Source organism: Vombatus ursinus, unplaced genomic scaffold (assembly GCF_900497805.2).
Source record: "Vombatus ursinus unplaced genomic scaffold, bare-nosed wombat genome assembly UNPS02004423.1, whole genome shotgun sequence".
Classification (NCBI taxonomy): domain Eukaryota; kingdom Metazoa; phylum Chordata; class Mammalia; order Diprotodontia; family Vombatidae; genus Vombatus; species Vombatus ursinus.
This window is the reverse complement of record NW_020944201.1, coordinates 729,751-752,019: the sequence shown is the minus strand read 5'-3', so window position 1 is coordinate 752,019 and position 22,269 is coordinate 729,751. Positions and strand designations below refer to the sequence as shown.

The 22,269-nt window shown below is 39.3% G+C and overlaps 1 long non-coding RNA gene across 1 annotated transcript; it reads right to left on the bottom strand.

Annotated features, from left to right (window-relative positions):
- Positions 1-19,200: 19,200 nt before the first annotated feature.
- On the bottom strand, positions 19,201-20,659 carry LOC114023390. The gene is made up of 2 exons (XR_003566779.1): positions 20,572-20,659; positions 19,201-19,883 (listed from the first exon to the last, which is right to left on the bottom strand). It is a non-coding gene; the product is annotated as an uncharacterized LOC114023390 (long non-coding RNA).
- Between the last annotated feature and the right edge of the window lie 1,610 nt (positions 20,660-22,269).

Sequence of the window (22,269 nt, the reverse complement as noted above, 5' to 3'; positions counted from 1 at the left end):
ACACTGTCATGGTCTAGTCTTACCCTCGCTTTCCATCTCAGGTATATAGGTGGCAGGAATGAATGTGCTGCTTACACCTACTACCTTCCCTCCTTCCTCAGAGGTGAATGAATCAGATGGGAGAGCTAACTGCACAACAATAGGTGAGGCACTGAGAACTGACCCGATGTCGGGAGCACCTAAAGTCCACAAGCTGGAGGGAACCTGGTTGAGACACAGGTGGTTAGAAGAGGTTAAGGAAAAGAACCCTAAAGGAGTGGGGACACTTCAGATATGTAGGGTGTCAGGGCTGAAAGGACGTGGTCCCTCCTGGGTCAAATGAAATAGTGGCCTGTCCTAATAGGCCTAGGGGCCTCAGGGACCAGGACAAAAGGATGAAAGGTGCTGATCCCTCCAATAAAAAAGGAGAGAGGGGGCAGCTAAGTGGCGCAGTAGAAACAACACTGGATTCAGGAGGACCTAAGTTCAAATCTGGTCTCAGATCAAACACTTGACACTAGCTGTGTGACCCTGGGAAGTCACTTAACCCCAATTGCCTCGCCAAAGAGAGAGAGAGAGGGAGAGAGAGGGAGGGAGAGAGAGAGAGAGATTCTGAGATAAAGAGCTATAATTATTAGCAATTATTATTAGCAATCTCCACAACTGAGATACTCTCTTCTCTCTGGGGGAGGAAAGTGGGGAAGGCAGAGGGGTTTAAAACTGAGAGTGTGGCACCCATGTCAACTTGAGCAGAAACCTCTTGCCCCTGTGTGAGCAAGGAGACCTGTCCAACAGGAGTCATGGGGATAGTCATGGCCTGTACATCTCCCTCCTTTTGCCACTCCTCCTGCCAGCCCTCCCCGGACCCTAGTCACTCTGAGTGATCAGGATTTCAGGGAGGTTACCTCAGTGTTTTCTGGGGTGTTTTCTGGCACCAATTCCTAGTCTCCCCTTTCCTGACTGAGACAACCATGAGTTGATACACATCTGGACATCCAGGTCTGTATGAACACAGGGTGAGTTGGAACTGCTCAGCAAAGCCTATGGAGTCCTCTCTGAGGCTGGGATACTCCTTGGCAACAGCCTGGAGTTCTCCTCGATGCCAGGGCTTAAAACCATAGATCCTGATCAAGCCACTACCTTCAGGGTTTTTTCCTGGGAGAACTTTGGCTTGCACTTTGAAAGGAAACAGAAACTGGGGAGCTGGTGGAGTCTTGGTAAAGGTGGGTATATTTTAGGTAGGTGGGTAGTTTTGAGGTTGTTAAGGAGAAGGTTTTCAAATGATTTAATTCTTTCTTTCACTGAGTCTCATTCAGACCTATGCTCTCTTTCCTTTGCCTCTGAATACCATTTGTTTTGTCTGTCCCATTCAAGAGGTTGAGTTTCCTTATTCCTTATTATGTAAATAAACCCAAGCAAGTTATCAGTATTGTATAAATTATCAATAAATATCACAGGAAGAGATAGGAAGTTAATTCCATTTAAACTAATTACAGGTAGTATAAAATAACTGGAAGGCTACCTGCCAAAATATAGACAGGAATTGAATGAACACAGTGCACTTTTTACACAAATAAAAGCAGATCTAGATAACTGGAGAAATATGAATTGCTCATTTGTAGGCCAAGTCCAAACAATAAAAATGATAATACTACCTAAATTTATTTATTAACAGTGCAATACCAATGAAAATACCAAAGGATTTCTTGAGAAAGTTAAAAAAAACCCAAAATTCATCTGAATGAACAAAAATGAAGAATATCAAGGGAATTAATGGAAAAGGTAGAAAGAAAAGGGGCCTGGCAGTACCAGATCATAAAACCACATTACAAAGCCAGTAACATTAAAGAATATGCCCCTGGGTAAAGAAATAGGGAGGTTGATCGTTGGAATAGATTAGGTTCACAATACACAGAAGTACAAGAGTACAATATCCGCTTGTTTGAGAAACCTAATGCTCCTAGTTATTGGAGAACTCACTATTCAGTAAAAGTTGTTGGGAAAACTGGAAAGTAGTCTGGCAGAGCCTAGGGTTAGAACATTTCACAGAAAAGACAGGGTCAAGCTCCAAATGGATATATTCCTTAGACTTACCTGTTAGTTCTATGGATAGAGGAAGAGGTCATGACCAAGCAAAAGACAGGCTCAAGGGAGACAGTTTGGATTACATAAAACTGAAAAACTTTTCTATAAACAAAATAAATGCAGCTACAACTAGAAGAGAAGTGAGAAGTTGTTAAAAAAAATCTTTGCAGCAAGTTTTTTTCTGATAAAGGCCTCATTTCTAAGATGTACAGGGAACTGTTTCAAATTTATAAGATTAAGAGTCATAGAACAACTGATACATGATCAAAGGATAGGGACAAGCAGTTTTCAGAGGAAAAAGTTAATACTATTAATAACTATTTGAAAAAAGGATTCTAAATCACTATAAATTAGAGAAAAAAAATCTGAAGAACTCTGAGGTAATATCTCACTCCCATTGGATTAGCTAAGTTGAAAAAAAAAAAAAAGAAAAATTACCAATGCTGGAGAGAATGTAGTAAAACAGGTACTTTTAGGCACTGTCAGTGGAATTGTACACTGGTCTAGCCATTCTGGAAATGCAATATGGAACTATTAAACTAGAAAACTACTAAACTATGCCTCTTTTCTGAAGTTGGGAAAAAATCTTGGCAGCAAGTTTCTCTAATAAATGTCTCATTTCTATGATATACAGTCAACTGATTCAAATTTCTAAGAATAAGTGTCATACACATGATAGATGGATGACCTGATATTTTCTCTAATCCCCTCACCTCTCCAAAAGAGAAATTGTGCAGCAAAAGGAAAGAAACTTCCACTGTTTTCATGATACATAACACCTGGAATCCAAAAGAAATTTAAAAATTCAAAACCAAAAACAAATCAACTGATTTCTAGACTGAGCTCACTCAGTACCTCTCCTGCCACTCCAAACTGGCTACATGAGCTGACCAGGCTATGTAGATCTACTCTGGCCAGCACAGATAGGCAGCACGCATCTCTGTAGTGTTCTAGACTATGGAAGCTTGGTGAGGCCATGCAGTCAACACCTTGGTGGGCAGCATTCTGTCCTGCAAAAGATGTCTGCAAGAGAGTCAGGAACAGAAGGAAAGGAAAAAGATTCATGTCATGGATTAAAACCAAACTCAACACGTCATCCAAACCCAATCCTACTCCCAGAGCCTAAGAGACCCAAACTATAAAAATCAACCCTTAGAGCAGCAGTATAGTGGTTTTCTGAAAAGCTGATGCTGACCCAGAGGAATGAGGCAAAGAGGGAAGGGGAAAGGACACTGGGAAAGAATGCCCTGTGGGGAGTTAGGGAGGGCTGTGCAGCCTTCACCAAACTTGAAGGAAGAGCACAGAATTCAGTTGGAGTGAATCCTGTCCATTGAAAAGTCACTTGGGGACAGAGACCTGGGTTGGTGAATTGTGAATTGCTCAGTGTAGAAGGAGGCTGAGGTGCTCTGAGTTCCAGACCCCAAGGAAAACACAATCAAAGAGGAGAAAGTCAGAAGTGAGTAAGAAGGAAAATGAGGGGAGGGGAGGGATAAGAAAGGCTGAAAGTACCAAAGATTCCAGGAAAAAGAAATCTCAAAGACTTTGAATATAAACAGATCATTAATTATCATGATAAATTAATTCCAATACTACATAAACTATTTGGGAAAATAAGCAAAGAAGGAATCCTGCCAAATTCCTTTTATGACACCAATATGGTGCTGATACCTAAACCAGGAAGAGTCAAAACAGAGGAAGAAACCTATAGACATTTCCCTAATGAATGGAGCTTTCCTTAAAATGACAAAATAGTATCTCTCCAAAACCATCAGCAAACATCTGTAATGGGGATAAGGTAGAAGTCATTCCAATAAGATTGGGGTGAAACAAGGATGCCCATTATCACCACTATTATTCAAAACTGCTCTAAAAATGTTGGCTCTAGCAATAAGAGAGGAAAAAGAAGTCGAAGGAAATAGAATATATTACCAACAAAATCCAGCAGCAAGAGATAGAAAGAGAAATTCCATTTAAATTAGACAATATAAAATACTTGGGATTCTATCTGCCAAGACAAACCCAAGAACTAAATGGAAACAGTTACAAAACAATTTTCACACAAATTAAATCAGATCTAAATAATTGGAAAAATATCAATTGCTCATAGGTGGGCCAAATTAATATAATAAAGCGACAATTCTACCTAAATTAATTTACTTATTCAATTACCAATTAAACTACCAAAATTGTTTTATAGAACTAGAAAAATCATAATAAAATTCACCTGGAAGAACAAAAGTTTAAGAATCTAAAGTGAATTAATTTAAAAAAATTGTGAAGGAAGGTAGCCTAGCTGTACAAAATCTTAAACTGCATTATAAAGTTGTAATCATCAAAATGATTTGGTACTAGCTAAGAAATAGAGTGGTGAATCAATGGAATAGATTAGGAATACAACATATACTAGTAAATGTCCACAATAATCTAGTGTTTAATAAACTCAAAGATGTAAGCTTTTTGCACAGGAACTCACTATTTGACAAAAATTGCTGGGAAAACTGAAAAAGTGTATGGCAGATAAACAGTACAGGCCAATATCTTATATCGTATAAGACGATAAGGTCAAAACAGGTAGATGATTTATACATAAAGGGTGATACCATAAGCAAATTAGGAGAGTAAAGAATAGTTTACCTGTCAGATCTATGGAGAAGGGAAGAAATTATGACTAAAGAAGAAATAGAGAATGCTACTAGATGAAAAATGGATCATTATCAGTATGTGAAATTAAAAAGGTTTTGCAGAAACAAAACTAATACAACCAAGATAAAAAGGAAAGCAGAAAGCTGGGTCTGATAAAGACCTCATTTCTCAAATATATACAGCACTGAGTCAAATTTAGAAGAATATCAGTCATTCTCCAATTGACGGTGAGATAGAGGATTATTTCTCCCTCATATTAATAATCAATTATTGAATTAGGACAAGTACATTTTCAGAAACCTGTAGGTCCTCTGTCTATGAAGGACATTGCTAATAATGAGATTGGATTAACTTTCTTTTTTTTATTATTTTTTATTTTTTGGCGAGGCAAGTCACTTAACCCCAATTACCTCGCCAAAAAAAAAAAAAAAAATCACGTGTTCATGTCCTTTGATTGGAGAGTGTGCGAAGATATTGGAATGGTTTGCCATTTCCTCCTCCAGCTATTTTTTAAAGATGAAGAACTGAGGCAAACAGGGTTAAGTGACTTGCCCGGGGTCACACAGCTAGTAAGTATCAAGTGTCTGGTCTGAAGTAGACTTCAGTAAGCCCCAAGTATCTTGCTAGGTTTCCGCCATCAAAATTTCCATTCCTTTGGGCAGAGCACCTGCAGGTAAGGGGCATGGTACCCCATGTGGACAGAAGGAGAGGAATGAGGGAAGGGAAGGGAAATGAGATAGGAAAGAGCTGAGTTGCCTAAGTGGAACAATGGCCAGTTGGTCCCCAGTAGGCAGCTTGGACTACTCACAGGTTGTCTTTCATTCTTGAAGAGGATGTTGATTCAAGACAATTCCAAAGAATTTAGGATGAAAAATTCTGTTCACATCCTGAGAAAGAACTGATGGAGTGTGAATACAGATTGAAGCATACTATTTGTAATTTTATTTTATTTTTTGTTAATTTTCTTTATATTGGTGTCTTCTTTCACAATATGACTAACACAGAAATGTTTTGTATGATTGGATATATGTAACCTGTATCTAATTGCTTAACATTTCAGGGAAGGGGGAAGTGAGAAAGAGAAGGAGAAAATTTGCAACTGAAACTTTTTCAAATAAAGGTTAAAAATTGTCTTTATATTTAATTTGGGAAAAGTAAAATAGTGTTTTTTAAAAAGCGCTCTAAATAATTGTTGATTAGAGACATTCAAATAAAAAAAAAACTCTGAGGAACCACTTCACAATGATCAGATTAGGTAATATGATAGGAAAAGAAAATGACAAATGTTGGAGAGATGTAGAAAAATAGACACTAATGCACCTTTGATGGAGTTGTGCACTAATCTAATCATTCTGGAGAGCGTGTTGGAACTATACCCAAATAGCTATTAAACTGTTCATATCCTTTGACCCAGCAATACCACTATTAGATCTGTACACCAAAGAGATCAAAGAAAAAAGAAAATGACCTATATATACTATGAGCCTGAAAGTTGGTTAAAGAGGCAACAAGCTAGGTGATAAGTAAATTCATATTGTTTATTCCCTTAAATTAGCAACATGTACATGGAGTCAAAGCTTTAACTCTGACTGAATCAAGCAATTTTAGGAACACATTTACCCTGACTCAGGATGTCTGTGTTACTCTGAGTTATGGTCTCCATATATGTTTAACTATAGCATGAGAAAGGAATTTTCTTAATTGAATAGGTTATAAATACAATAAGATAGGAGAATGGTGAAGTGTCAATTGAAATTATAGATCCAGGATATCTGTGTTTCTTTTACCATTAAAATGACATAGCATAGTATGTCCATAAAACACTAAGATAAGAAAAGGCCCATTATTCAAGGTAGTGTCTGGGTCATGGCACCTTAGTGGTCATAAATAGAAGAACGCTCTTGGTCAGCCTCATCCAATCCTATGGTTGCTAACACAGGAAGGGGCATTTTTAGTTTACTCAGAGAGCAGAGCAATGCTTGTCCAGAGTACGCAAAGCATTATGGTAGATTAAGCTCAGAGTGGGCCGAAATGTCTCTTCAGATTGGTGAATCCAGGGTCTTGAGGTTCAAAATGGTTTGGAGAAGGGTCTACGACACAAAAATACTTACAGCAGTTCTTTTTGTGGTGGCAAAGAATTGGAAATTGAGGGGAAGACCATCAACTGGGGAAGGGCTGAAGAAGTTGTCTTACACGATTATGAGGTAATACTATTGTGCTACAAGAAATAACAAGCAGGATGCTTTCAGGAAAACAAAGTGAGGAGAACCAGGAGAACTTTGTACACAGTAGCAGCAATACCATACAATCAACAACTGTGAATGACAGCTATTCTCAGCAATACAATGATACAAATCAGTTCCAAAGGACTTAGGATGAAATATGCTATCTACTTCCAAAGAAAGACCTCATGCAGTCTGAATGCAGATCGAGGCATACTTGTTTTTAATTTTTTTATTATTTTTGGGTTTTTTTTTTGGTCTACATCTTTTTTTTTGCAACATAACTAATATGGAAATATTTTGCATGGTTGCACATGCATATTCCATGTCAAATTACTTGCTTTCTCAAGGAAAGGGGAGAGAGAGAATTTAGAACTCTAAATATTCCTGACCCTCTGGCTACGGTGCCACCTACTTCTCTCTATGGAGTGTCTGCAGCAGGTAAGGTCAATGATCCAGTTTAACTAAAACATCCTGCTTTCTGAAATGAAAGGTTTTAATAACTTCTAGTCACTCAATATTTCTCTTCTCCCCTTTATATTTCACTTCTAACTCTCCAACTATATGAGTTATGGTTAATGGTGACAACTTTTGATAAATGAAGAAGCATTCATAAATGCCTACCATTCACTAGGCACTGCTCTTTGCTTTGTGGATACAAAGAATGGCACAAAGACAGCTCTTGCACTCCAGCAATTCACAGTCTACTGGAGGAGAGAACATGAGGTAATAGGATAAACAAGGATGCATTTGCCAGAGAAATGTGAGAATTTCAGAGGGAAGGTAACAGAAGTGGAGGATTAGGGGGGACTGGAAAGGTCTCTTGGATGTAGATATTGATCTGAGACTGGGAGGAAGCCAGGAGGCAAAGGTGAGGAGGGAGAGTATTCTAGAGATGCGGGACAGCCAGTATAACAGCTGGAAATGAGAATGTGAAGTAAACTGAGCAAGAAACAAGGCCAGTGTCCCTGAATTGCTGAGTATATGGAGAGGAGTAAAGTTTAAGAAGTCTGCCAAGGTAGGAAGATGCCACATTGTGAGATGGTTTGCCTTGACTCAAGAATTGGCACTTAGCAGACTTTTAAAAAGTATTTTTATTTATTTCATTAAATATTTTCCAATTAAAATTTTTAACAATTATTTTTTTAAAACACTGAGTTCCAAATTTTTTCCCTCCCTTCTACCCCTCCTCCCTTGTTGATCAGGCAAGCTATTTGATTTTGATTATCACATGTCAGGTCATGCAAAATTCCATATTACCCATGTTGGAAAATAAAACAAAATAAATCAATAAAAATCAAGATATCTTTCAATCTGCATTCAGAGTTCACGAGTTCTCTCTTTGGATGTAAATAGCCTTTTTTATCATGGGCCCTTTGGAACTGTCTTAGATCACTGTCTTGTTCACGGTCACTAAGTCTTTCACAGTTGATCATCATACAACGTTGCTGCTACTGTGTACAATGTTCTCTTGGTTCTGCTCATTTCACTTTGCACGAATTCATATAAGTCTTCCTAGGTTTTTCGGAAACTATCCTGCTTGTCCTTTATTACAGCACAAACATATTCCATCCCAATCATATACCACAACTTGTTCAGCAATTCCTCAATTGATGAGCATCCCCCAATTTCCAATTCTTTGCCACCACAAAAAGAGCTTCCATATATATTTTTGTACAAATAGGTTCCATCCTCTTTTCTTTGGTCTCTTTGGGATACAGACTTAGTCAAAGGTTATGCAAAGATTTATAGGTCAATTTTTGTGAAGCTGCCACATACAGCAGAGAAAAAGGTACACAGGTAGTTCTCACTTTACATGGGTGGACCGTTCCCCAGTCCTCTATATGAAGCAATTTTTACGTAATGTGAATTTACCTATGTATGGAGAAAAGGGCAGGAGGGAGGCAGGAAGGGAAGGGATACTGTGGTGGGGGAGGGGCCGGCACCTGGTTCAAGGATACATGGGGCTGGGCACAGAGAAGGAGGAGCAGGAGTAGGACCATATGCCTGCTGGGGCCAACCACACGGGGGCCTGGCTGGAACTGAAAAGAAGAACATGCCAGTAGGCAGACATATGGGGGCTGGAAACGGAAACATTCAGGAGAGGACTGGCGACACATGGTGACCAGGGATAGACACACAGTACCCCAATGTAGATGGACAAAATACTGAACTGCAGGGACCAAACTCTCAGGTGGCTGGGTGGACTGAAACCAAGGTCTCCTCTCTCAGCACTGGAAGTCTCAACCCAAGCCCTGATCCAGCAGTGGCAGTGGCTTTCTCTCTGCAGGTCTGTTTTCTGCTTTCACTTGGAGGATTTTTTTAAGGTGGTTTTTTTTTTTTTTTTTGGCTGGGGGGTGGTAGGAGACCACAGAGCACACAAGCTGAGGGGCAGGAGCATAGAGATCCCAGTACTGTATAGTAAAGTTTACATAAGGTATTTTTTGGAATGCAGAGTTCTTTCAGAATTCCTTACATAAAATCCAATTTGCATAACAAGAATTTACAGAAAGCAAGATCTGTCTGTACTCCTTTCTATTCCCATTCAGTTTTCTCCATAGACCTTTCATATCTAAGTTTTCTAAGATTATATTACTCTTCTTGATTTCTTTCTTATTTTGTGGTTAGATTTATCTAGCTCTGAAAGGGAAAAGTTGAGGTCCCCCACTACTATTTATTCCTGTAATTCATTTAACTTCTCCTTTAAGGATTTGAATACTATGCCATTTCCCAAATATATGTTTACTATCGATATTACTTTTAATTTCTAATCTAATAATTTAATCTAATTAGATATTACTTCACTGAGTCTATGGTTCCTTTGAACAAGGTGCAGTTTCCCTGCTTACCCCTTTTAATTAGGACTATTTTTGCTTTTGCTTTGTCTGAGATCATGATTGCTACTAAAACTCATGTTTTACTTCAGCTGAGGTTTCGGCTCCAGCCCCCTATTTTAACTCTATGGTTCTCTTTGTTTCAAGTGTGTTTCTTGTTAAAAACAACAACAACAACAACAACAACATATTGTTGGATTCTGGTTTCTAATCCATTTTGCTACCCACTTCCATTTTATGAGTGGGTTTATCCTATTCACACAGTTATGATTACTAACTATGCATTTCCCTCCATCCTATTTTCTTCTATTTTTCCTTCTCTCCCCCTCTTTTTATACTGTCCCTCCTCTAATGACTGTTTTGCATATGACCACTGCCTTCTTTTATGTGCTCACCTGTTTATCACCACTTTTTCTTTCTCTTATCCCTGTAGGGTAAGATGGATTTTTAAGACTAATTGAGAAATATATATATATATATATATATATATATATATATGTGTGTGTGTGTGTGTGTATATATGTGTGTATGTATATATATATATATATATTTTACCTCTATGAACCAATTTAGATGTTAGTGAAGTTCAAGTGTTGGCTGCCTCCCCGCCCCTGCCATTTTCTGCTCCACCGTAAAAGCTCTCCCTTGCATGCCTATTTTATGTGAGATAATTTCCCCCATTCTTTCTCTCCCTTCTACCTTCTTCCAAGGCATCCATATTTCTTGCCTATCCATTTATTTTACATCATCCCTAACTATTTAGCAACTCCCAAACCCCCTTTCTAGGTAGAATTCTTCTACCTACTCAAATAATGGTAAAATTCTTAGTATATATGCAAATCATCTTTCCTTATAGAAAAGTACACATTTTAACCTTACTGAGTCTCTTATGATTTCTCTTTCATATTTACCTTTTAACGATTCTTTTAAGTCTTGTATTTAAGTAACATTTTCTATTTAGCTCTGATCTTTTCATCAGGAATGCTTCAAAGGCTTCTATTTTATTAAATATTCATTTTTCCCTTGATGTGTTTCCCTAGATAGCAAGCCTATAGTAATTAGAATGTTCTCAGAGCATGTGTCTCCACCCACAAGTATCCTGTCTGTTGAGTGTTCTGAGATTAGATATGCTTCTATAAAGAGTAAGCCTGTAGTAACTGGTATGTTCCCAGAAAGAGTATCTTCTACCACAAATATCTTTTCCTCTGAGTGTTGGGAGGTTAGGTGTGTTTCCACAGAAAGTAAGCCTGTAGTAACTGGAATGTTCTCAGAGCGTGTGTCTCCACTTATAAGTATCTTATACACTGAGTGTTCTGAGGCTAGATGTGCTTCCCCAGGGAGTAAGCCTGTAGTAAGTGGAATGTTCCCAGAGAGAGTGTCACCTGCCACAAGTATCTTTTTCTCTGAATGTTCAGAGAGTAGATGTACTTCCCTAGAGAGCAAGGCTGTAGTAAGTGGAATGTTCTCAGAGAGTGTGTCTTCAGCCCCAAATGTCTTATCTACTGAGTGCTCTCAGGCTAGATGTGCTTCCCCAGAGAGTAAGCCTGTAGTAATTGGAATGTTCCCAGAGAGAGTGTCTCCTGCCACAAATATCTTTTCCTCTGTGTACTATATAGTTGTGTTGACTTTTTTTCCCTTTCTAAAATAAAAATTACCATTTGTCATATGGCACGGCTCTCAGGGAGGAGAGGGGGAGGGAAGGATACTGTAAGAAATAAAAAACATCAATAAAAATTTTTTGAATGAGGTCAAGAATCTAAAGGGCATTGAGGGAGAGGTGAGAAGCAGGAAAGAAAGGGGTTTTGGATACGCAGAGTGATTCCTTCTACCTCTGCAGCCTCAGGATCAGGTCTTGGCTTGAGACCTCCAGTGCTGAGAGAGGAGACTTTTGGCTGCTCTGTCCATTTATCCACATCTGGCATCCACGTGTCTGCCTTTGGTCCATCTGAGCTCATGTGCAATGTATCTTTCCTCAGTCTGTGTGTTGCCTCTCTTCCCTTGTCTATGGCCATGTCTGGCCTCCACATGTCTGTCCCCTGCATGTTCTTCCTCTTGGTTCTGGCCAGGCCATCATGTGGCTGACCCTGACACCCATCTGATCCTCCTCCTGATCTCATTTTTCTGTCCCTGGCCCCCATGTGTCCCCATCTCCTGAGTCCCCTTCTTCACAGGTGCATGGACTCCTTCCTGCCTCCCTCTCTCCTGTGGTCCATGGGCAAATTCACATTACTTTGAAATAGCTCTACTTAGAGGTTTGCCCAATGGTCCACTTATGTAAAGCAAACACTGTCTGTAGTTGATTAAAAAAAACCATGGTAAAAGTGGAAAGCAGTTTGGCAGAAATTTGATAGGCAATAACACCTCACACCACCTCACACCATGTATCAAATTAAATGATAAGTGAATGCAAAAATTAGATATCACAAATAAAATAAAGTGTTAACTGATGAAAATTATACATGATATAAATAATAGATATAATTGTAATCATTAATAATTACTCTCAGACCTACAACTCATTAATTTATTTATTGAATAGCCATAGATTAAGCTCCTCCCACGTGCTGGTCAAATAGGAAGACAAGGGTCTAATTAAGCATTCAACAAGCATTTCTTAAGTACCTCCTGCATAACAGGCACTGTGCTAGGGTCTGGAGATGCAAACACTATTAAGGACACAGTCCCTAATCATTAGAAGCTTACATTCTCATGAGACAGAAAATACATAAAAGTATATACAGAATAAACACAAATAAAGGCAAACTACAAAGCAGTCTGGGAGCCAGGCCACTAGCAGTTAGAATAAAGATTTCATGGAATAGGTGATGCTTGAACTGTGTCTTGAAGGAAGAGATTCTCTGAGATCTAAGGATAGAGGGCCAGCTTCAGAGTCTGGAAGGCTCAGAGTTCAAGTCCTGTCTCAGATCCATGCTAGCAGCATGACCACAATCAAGTGACTTAAGCTCTTAGTGCCCCAGACAATTCTGTAACATCATAGCCACATTCAGATGGGTTGTCTATCATACTGAGGAGGGTGAAAGATGAAAGAGCACTTGACTTGGAATACTCTGACTTGCCCTTGTCCAAGATCATATAGCTAGTAAGTACCCAAGGCTGGATTTGAACTCAGATCTTCCTAACTCCAGGCCAGGTGCCCTAAGCACTAAACCACTTGGAAAGATTCAGAGATCCCAGAAGACTGTTGCCAAGCCACTGTCCAGGAGGCTGCCTTGAGGCCAAGGAAGGATAAGTAAAGAGTGCATTCTCACTGCAGGGAAGTTCTGCAAGTACTTCTAAATTCACCACCCACCCTGAGGAAAAACTGTAGTGCTCTTACCTGAGTTAAGAACTCCCCAAGTGTATGGTGGGTGCAAGGATATGGGAGCAGGACCTATCACCCCACAGAGAATGAACTACCTTTAATGTAAACAGCAAAAGAAGCTTCAACTGTCACAGAGGGAAACTTGTACTTGACCACTGATCATTCCTGGCTTTTGGCCTTCTTTGTTCTCTTTTTATAGAATACCTGTTCAGTCCCAATGGCGGTGTGGGGATCTAGCACTCTGTCCTGTTGCCACCATAGGGCTGGTCTCATGAGTAAATCCCTTTATACAACACAATTAGCCCCAGTAACCACAATAAATCAACATACATAATCCATGCTGGCATGGTCTGCTTCTTTCTTTGGAATCAAATACCTTCCCGTTAAGGTATACATAATGAATGCTGTCCGTTGGATGGTCTGTATCTTTACAAATTTGTTCCCTCTAAAATGGAGACAGAAGAGCCTCAGGGAAGCCCCCTCAGCATTTAGTTTAATTAGCTCAGCCTAGCACCAAAATGGTGCAGAGAGGTTAAGAGACTTGCCCAGGGTCATGTAACTTGTAAGTATGAGAGGCAGGATCTAGACTTAGTTTTCCTGACTCTAAGCACTGGAGAAAGAGCTACAGTTCAGCCTATGAAGCAGTAAGATGCCTTTTCACGGCCCTCAGTACCTATGAGGTACTACTATGAAGTACTACTCAGTACCTATGAGCTCCTACCTTCCCTGATTCCAATGCATATTCTCTCTCTCTCTCTCTCTCTCTCTGTCTCTCCTGGGTTAGCTTTAATGTTCACTTCAACCAGATGTTACCTCCATTCACATGTATAAAATTCATTCATTCAACAAATGTTGAGCAACTGTGGTGTGCTTCATTTTATGTGTTGGGTTTTTATCGGTAGGGTAGGTGTGGAATGGCTTCCTGAAATACCTCACATTCCAAGTGCTCATGAATCAGCAGGCTAGTGGTCAGGCCTGGGAGGCCTGGAGGTCCAGGTACAGCAGGCAAGCCATCTACCCTCGAGGCCTTGAAGTAACAAGCCAGGAGCCAGGCCCCTGACCCTTGGTATAAGAAACTTGGGATAGTGCTCCTTGTGCCCCAAGAGCAGAGCTCAACTTTAAAAGTCACAACATAGCAAAAAACAAACAAACCACAGAAAGCTACTGTGGTGATAGGAAGATGAAAACACAAACTCAGAAGAGAACAAAAATGCCCAAACTTCTACATGCAAAGCCTCAAAGAGAAATATGAATTGGTCTGAGGGCCCCAAAAACATCCTGGAAGGGCTCAAAAAGGATTTTAAAAATCATATAAGAGAGGCAGAAGAAAAATTGGGAGAAGAAATGAGAGGTATATAAGAGAATCATGAGAAAAGTGTCAACAGCTTGGTAAAGGAAGCACAAAAAAGGGGAAAAGATGCACCAAAATTCATTGAAGAAAACAACTCCTTAAAAAGTAGAATTCATCAAATGGAAAAGGAAATACAAAAGCTAATTGAAGAAAATAATTCCTTAAAAATTAGAATTGAGCAAGTGAACACTAATTTAGTGACTCTGAGACAGCAAGAATAAATCAAACAAAATCAAGAGTGAAAAAATAGAAGAAAATGTAAATAAAATGCCTCATTGGAAAAACAGCTGATCTGGAAAATAGAGCTAGGAGAGATAATTTCAGAATTATTGGACTACCTGAAAGCTATAATCAAAAACAGAGCCTGGACAACATCTTTTAAGAAATTATCAAGGAAAACTGCCTCAATATCCTGGAACCAGAGAGTAAAACAGACAATGAAAGAATCCACCAATCACCTCCTGAAAGATCCCAAAATGAAAACTCTTAAGAATATTATATTTAAATCCCAGAACTCTCAGGTCAAGGAGAAAAATACTGCAAGCAGCCAAAAAGAAACAATTCAGATATCAAGGAGCCATAGTCAGGATTATAAAGGATTTGGCAACTTCTACATTAAAGGATCAGAGGGCTTGGAATATGATATTCTGGAAGGAAAAGAAACTTGGATTACAACCAAGAATCAATTACCCAGCAAAACTAAACATAATCTTTCTGGGGTAAAAATGGACATTCCATGAAAAAGGGGACATTCAAACATTTGTCTTGAAAAGACCAGGGCTAAACAGATAATTCAATTTTCAAACATAAGACTCAAGAGAAGCTTAAAAAGGTAAACAGGAAAGCAAAAACATAAGTTATTCAATAAGGTTAAACTGTTTACATCCCTAAATGGGAAGATGATACTTGTAACTCTTAACTATATCTGTATTAGGGAAGTTTGAAGCAGTACGCACAGAAAGAGGATTGTGGGTACAAATTGGCTTTGATGGGTTGATGATATAAATAAAATTAAGGGGGTGAGAAGGAGGATTGCACTGGGAGAAGAAGGAAGGGGGAAGAAGAACGGCATAAATTATATCACATTAAAAGGTACAAAAGACCTATTACAATGGAGGGAAAGAAGAGAGAGGGGTGAGCATTGCTTGAACCTTACTTTCATCGGATTTGGCTCAAAGAGGAAATAACATACACATTCAGTTGAGTATAGAAATCTATTTTATCCTATAGGGAAATAGAAGGGGAGGGGGACAAGAAAATGTGAGAGGGGGCTAATAGAAGGGAGGGGGTAGACACAGCAAAACACTGGTGAGGAAGAACAGAGTGAAAGCAGAGTTAGAGAAAAGTATAAACAGAGGAAAAAGAGGTTGGAGAGAAATACACAGTTAGTAATCATAACTGTGAATGTGAATGTGATGAACTCACCCATAAAACGGAAACAGCAGATTGAATTAAAAACCAGAATCCTGCAATATGCTGTTTACAAGAAACATATTTGAAGCAGAGATACACACAGAATAAAGGTAAAAGGTTAGAGCAAAATATATTATGCTTCAGCTGAAGTAAAAAAAAAAAAAAAGCAGGGGTACCAATCATGATCTCAGACAAAGCAAAAGTAAAAATCGATCTAATTAAAAGAGACAAAGAAGGAAATTACATCTTCCTAAAAGGTACCATAGATAATGAAGCAATATCAATACTAAACACATATGCACCAAACATTACAGCATCTATATTTTGAAAAGAGAAGTTAAATGAGTTACAGGAGGAAATTGACAGTAAAACTATTCCAGTGGGGGACCTCAACTTTCCCTTCTCAGAACTAGATAAATCTAATCACAAAATAAACAAGAAAGAACATAAGGAGGTGATTAGAATTTTAGAAAAGTTAAGACATAATAGACCTCTGGAGAAAACTGAATGGGATAGAAAGGAATATATCTTTCTCCTAGGGGGATGTGGCACCTACACAAAAACTTAGCATGTATTAGGGCACAAAAACCTCACAACCAAATGCAGATATGTTAAATGCATCCTTTTCAGATCATGATGCAATAAAAATTACAATTTAATAAAAGGGTCATGGAGAAATTAAAAATTAATTGGAAACTAAGTAATCTAATCCTAAAGAATGAGTGGGTCAAAGAACAAATCATAGAATCAATAATAATTTCATTAAAGAGAATTTTAACAGTGAGGCAACATACCAAAATGTGTGGGATGCTGCCAAAGCAGTACTTAGGGGAAATTTCTATACCTAAATGCTTACATCAATAAAATAGATAAAGAGCAGATCAAGGAATTGGGCATGAAATTTAAAAAAAATAGAAATAGAACAAATGAAAAATTTCCAATTAAACATCAAAATGGAAATCCCAAAATCAAATGTGAGATTAAGAAAATAAAAAAAAATAAACTAATAAATAAAACTAGGTGCTGGCTTTATGAAATAGTAACAAAATAGGTAAACAATTGGTTAACTTGATCAACAAAAAGAAAGAAAACAAAATTACCAGTCTCAAAAATGAAAAGGTGAATGCATAATCAATGAAGATGAAATGTAAAGCAATGATTAAGAGTTATTTTGCCCAATCATATGCCAGCTAAACTGACAATCTACATGAAATGGAAGAGTACTTGCAAAAATATAAACTGCCCATGTTAATAGAAGAGGAAATAGAATTCTTAAATAACCCTATCTTAAAAGAAGAAATTGAACAAGGCATAAATGAGTTCCCTAAAAAAAAATCCCCAGGACCACTTGGATTTGAAAGTGAATTCTACTAAACACTTAAAAAACATTTCATTCCAATACTATATAGACCAGAGGTTCCCAAACTTATTTGGCCTACTACTCCCTATTCAAAAAAAATTCTACTCAGCGCCCCCCTTGGAAATCTACTTTATTTAACTCTTTAACATTTTTTTAAAATTTGTGTCATTTCAAAAAATATAAAATATATTTTTAAAAAATGATGCATCTTAAATTTAATAATTTACTGTAAATTTGTGGGTTTTTTCTGTACTGAAATTTTGATGATGCAATACTGTGTCATGTAACCATACAGTACTGTATTGTAAACAAATCATTACACTCACATATTCATGCTGATGCATGCTGGACTTCCTGACAATGCACTATACACTCCCCTGCCAACACTTGCTTGTTAAGACCTGTCAGTGGACTTGACTACTGATCAGTTATAACTTGCATTTTGTGTGTTTATTTGGAAAATAATGTAATCACTATGACTTTAACTCTGTTACACAACAGATGAAACATGTACGAACAATTTTTCAAAATTTTCTTATCTTCTCTTCTCTCCTTCTTCCAGTGCGCCCCAGGGGGTGGTATTACTCACTTTGGGAACCTATGAAAACTATTTGAAAAAACAAGTAAAGAAGGAATCCTATCAAATTCCTTTTATGGCACAAATATGGCTTTGATACCTAAACAAGTTGTGGGAATATACACACACTAATGCAATGTTGGTAGTGCTGTAAAATGACACATCCATTTTGGAATGTAATTTGGAATTATGCAAAGAAAGTAACAAAAATATCCAAAGTCTTTAAAACAAAGACTCCATTACACCCAAGGAAGCTATCAATAAGAAAAAAGTCCCCACATACTCCCAAATTTTTATAATAGCACTTTTTGTGACAGCTATGAATTGGAAACAAAGTAGAAGTTCCTCAACTGGGGAATGGCTAAACAAGGCATGAAACATGAATGTCATGTTACTACTATGCTGTAAAAAATGATATGTGTGATGAGTGCTGAGAGGTAGGGAAAGATCTTTGTGAACTGATGCAAAGTGAATTAAGCAGAGCCAAGAAAACAGTATATATACATGAACTACAACAATTTAAGTAGAAAGAATGACACACCAAAAAATTAAAAGTACCTGTAATAAAATGTTAAAGATCAAGTGGGACTGAAAAGGAAGAAGGAGAAGACACCCTCACCCTACCCTATCTAGGAGATAAGAGGGCTGCAGGTGTTACATATTGCACACCTTTTCCCAAATGCATCAATCAGTTGTGTTCACTTTTCTTTTCCTCCGTAAAACAAAAAATACTATTTGTCACATGGCATAGTTCTCAAGGATGGGAGGGATACATAGGATACCCTGGTGATGTAAGGAACAGAAAACATCAATAAAAAATTTTAAAAAGAGGTCAAGTACCTTAAGGGCAATAATGGAAGGGGAGGAAGGAAGAAGGAAAAGGGTTTGGGTTAGTGATTATCAGTAGCAGATTTCAAACTATACTACAAATCAATGATTATGAAAACAATTTTTGTTGCTGTTTAGTCCTGTCTGACTTTTCCTGAATCCAATTGGGATTTTCCTGGCAAAGATACTGGAGTGGTTTGCTATTTCTTTTATTTTTATTATTATTATTATTATTTTTTAGGCAATTATGGTTAAGTGGCTTGCCCAGGGTCACATAGCTAGTAAGTGTCGAATGTTCTGAATCCATATTTGAACTCAGGTCCTCCTGATTTCAGGGCCACTGCGCCACCTAGCTGCCCCTGCCATTTCTTTCTGCAGCTCATCTGACAGATGAGGAACTGAGGCAAACAGGGTTAAGTGACTTGCTGAAGGTCACACACTTAGTAACTATCTGAGGCCAGATTTGAACCCAGGAAGATAAGTCTTCCTGACTTCAGGCCCAGTGGGACATCTCATTATCCAGAAAACAATTTTAACTTGTTAAAAATTGAAAGGTTGATCAATGGAAAAGATTAGGTATGCAATGTACAGAAGCAAACAAATACAATAAGTGTTTAATAAATCCAAAGACTGCAGTTGGGGGTGGGGCAGGGGAGGACACACTATTTGAAAAGCAGTTTCCCAGAAATTTGATAGAACATCAACACCTCACACCACCTATCCAATTAAACTACAAATGGATACATAAATTAGTTGTAAAAAGGGGAATCAATAGCAAATTAGGAGCAAGGAGGAAATTACTTTTCACATCTATGGATAGGGGAAGAGGTTATGACAGAACAAGCAACAGAGAGAATCACAGAAAATAAAATGGATAATTTGGCTTCTATAAAGTTGAAATGTTTTTGCACAAACAGATCAAATGTGAAAATGAGAAGGGTAACAGTTAAGCGAGGAAAAACATCTTTGTAGCAAAGTTCTCTAAGGACTGTTACATATGCAAGATATAAAAGGAACTGATTCCAGTTTCCAAGATTAACAGACATTCTCAATAGGTCAAAGGATATGAACAGGAAGTTTTCAAAGGAAGAAATCCAAGCTATCAATAGCCCTATGACAAAATGCTCCAAATCTCTCATAATGAGAGAAGTGCACATTAAAACAACTCTCTTCTTTCAGTCTGTAAACCACAGAGATCCTCAGGTTCAAGGACAGTCCCCTTTTTCCGTTCCACAACAAGGTACATGGAAACAACCTTTTCAGCAGGTGCTGGTTGAAGCCAGAATAAAAAATAAATATGCCATTAAATTAAAGGCTACCAAACAAAAGAGATGATCTAGAGAAGCGGAGGGGGAGTTCCTAGACTGTTTTCTCTCTTCCCAGCCCTGAGGCCAAGCGAAGGATGGGAGGAGGGGAGGAAGAAAGGATAGAAACCTCCACCTGAGGAGGGAAGGGAGGGAGTGTCCCCAAATGCTTCTCCCTGCTGGCCTTCACCGCACCCCATCTAACCCCACGACCCTCTAAGCACCCAGCCCCTCCAGACAAAGGCTTGGGCAGGTAGGAAGCCTCAGGTAGGAGCAGCCCTGGAGGAGCAGGCACATACAGGGTCACCGCTGCACGCGCACACGCACGCGCACGCGCACGCGCACGCGCACACGCACACGCACACGCACACGCACACGCACACGCACACGCACACGCACACGCACACGCACACGCACACGCACACAGATGATCCCACCTACATACACATATGTACACAGATATAAACAAAGGTAGCAATACTCCCAGGACCTTCCACTCACCCTTACACACATCCTCCTGAGCACTAAGCAAAGCCAATCCGGGAGAAAGCGGTGGGCTTCATGAAAAAGTGGAAGGGGGAGGAGAGAGGGGAAGAGAAGATAAGGAGAAGAAAGGAAGGGGCTGAGGCAGGAGCAGGGGAGGGGGCACTTACCTCACTTACAGCCACTTAGGCATTAGCAGGATCCTCAGAGTCGGTCAATCTGGAAGATGTGGGTAAGGGAAGGGTGGGGTGTGGAAGGGAGAGGGAAGGTAAGTGGGTAAGGGGCAGGCAGACCTCCAGGTGCTTACTCCAGTCACATCCTCTTCGAGAAACAAAGAGGACTTACCTTAATAGAGGGTGGGAGGGGGCGGGCATTGTGACATCACTGCAAGGCGGGGCTACTGCCAGAGCAGAGGGGGAAGGGAGAAAGGAGGGGAGGGGGCTCTGTGACATCAGGCTCAAAGCAGTGCAGAATCCTCTAGTCGTTTCTCTCAGCCCCCATCACCCAAACTGGTTGGGGGAGGGCCCGCAGTGTATCCTCCACCTGGACCAGGGTCCCAGGTTCCTCAAGGTAGCCTGCCAGGGCTGAGGCTGAGGGAGAGCAGCTGAACTCAGCTTGGGGTTGTGGAGGGTCAAAACTGAAAGAGGGAGGGCAAGGATGGGGAGGTGGGGTTGAGGGAGGGCTGTCCTGGGCTCCACAAAAGGAAAGAGCACAGTAGCTGCAGCAGCTTCTGCAAACCAGCAGCCCTTGAATGGGACTTGGATTCCTCACAACCCCCAGAGCAGAGGGAGAAAAGGGGAAGGGGCGGGTCTCAGCCTCCTTTCTCCGGGCAGGAGGAGACAAAGATCAGGCTGGGGGGGGGGCACCCAGGGATGCAGCACGTCTGCCTCGCATTGTTTATGTGTGGGTACCCTAGTCTAAATCCTATATAATATAAACTTTCCAGAACCCGGACAAGAGGGAGCCACACCCTCCTTTCTGGCTCAGTCTCCTCTGCCCAGGGACTTAATAAATTTCTTTCTAAAACTATTTCAGATTTGGGGTTTTATCCTCTCCAACACCAGCCGCCCTGCCATTCCTGAATTGGCATAGTTGGACAGACAACTGGAATTGGAGTCACAAGACCTAGACAAGACCTAGACTGAAGTTGTGCCTTATTCATTGTGTGACCAGAGGCAAGTCACTTAAACTATCTAAACCTCAATTTTCATATCTATAAAATGGGGGTGATAATAATACCTATGCTAAGTAAATTACGGGGTGGTTGTAAGGTTCAAATGAGATGTCTGCAAAGTGCTTTTCAAACCATGAAGCACTATAGAAGTGTTTATTATTATCATTATTATTCATCTCTGATAGTCTTTTTGATTCTTTTCTGTTTAATGTTTTTCAGATCACTACACAGAATCACTGTCATTTGTAACTCAATAAAAGTATTGGGATGTTAACTCATCTGCTGCAGGCTCCGTGAATACATCTTTAGGACAATTCTAGGAGGAAACAGGACTGTGGGGATCACATGTTTCTCAGACTGTTCTCACATGGTTTTCAGTTCTTCCCCTAGGTCTCTACATGTTGCAAGCTTTTCATCCATGCAGCTTAGAGATTAGGAACACTTGATATGCTATTAAAAATATTGTTCTTGATTTTTTATGGATCTTTGTTATGACTAGGAGATGGGGACGATAGTTTTGTTCCAGGACAACATTCCAGTTCCAGTACAATTTATTTTTGAATTCTCTAGGATATCCTGAGGTCTCCATTTGTAATATGAATATCTGTCATCTGGTCACTTTTGAAAGATATTCAACTTCTGATGGATAATTCCAGCCACTAGTTCATGTCTTGCTAAGTGTTCATTAAGTACT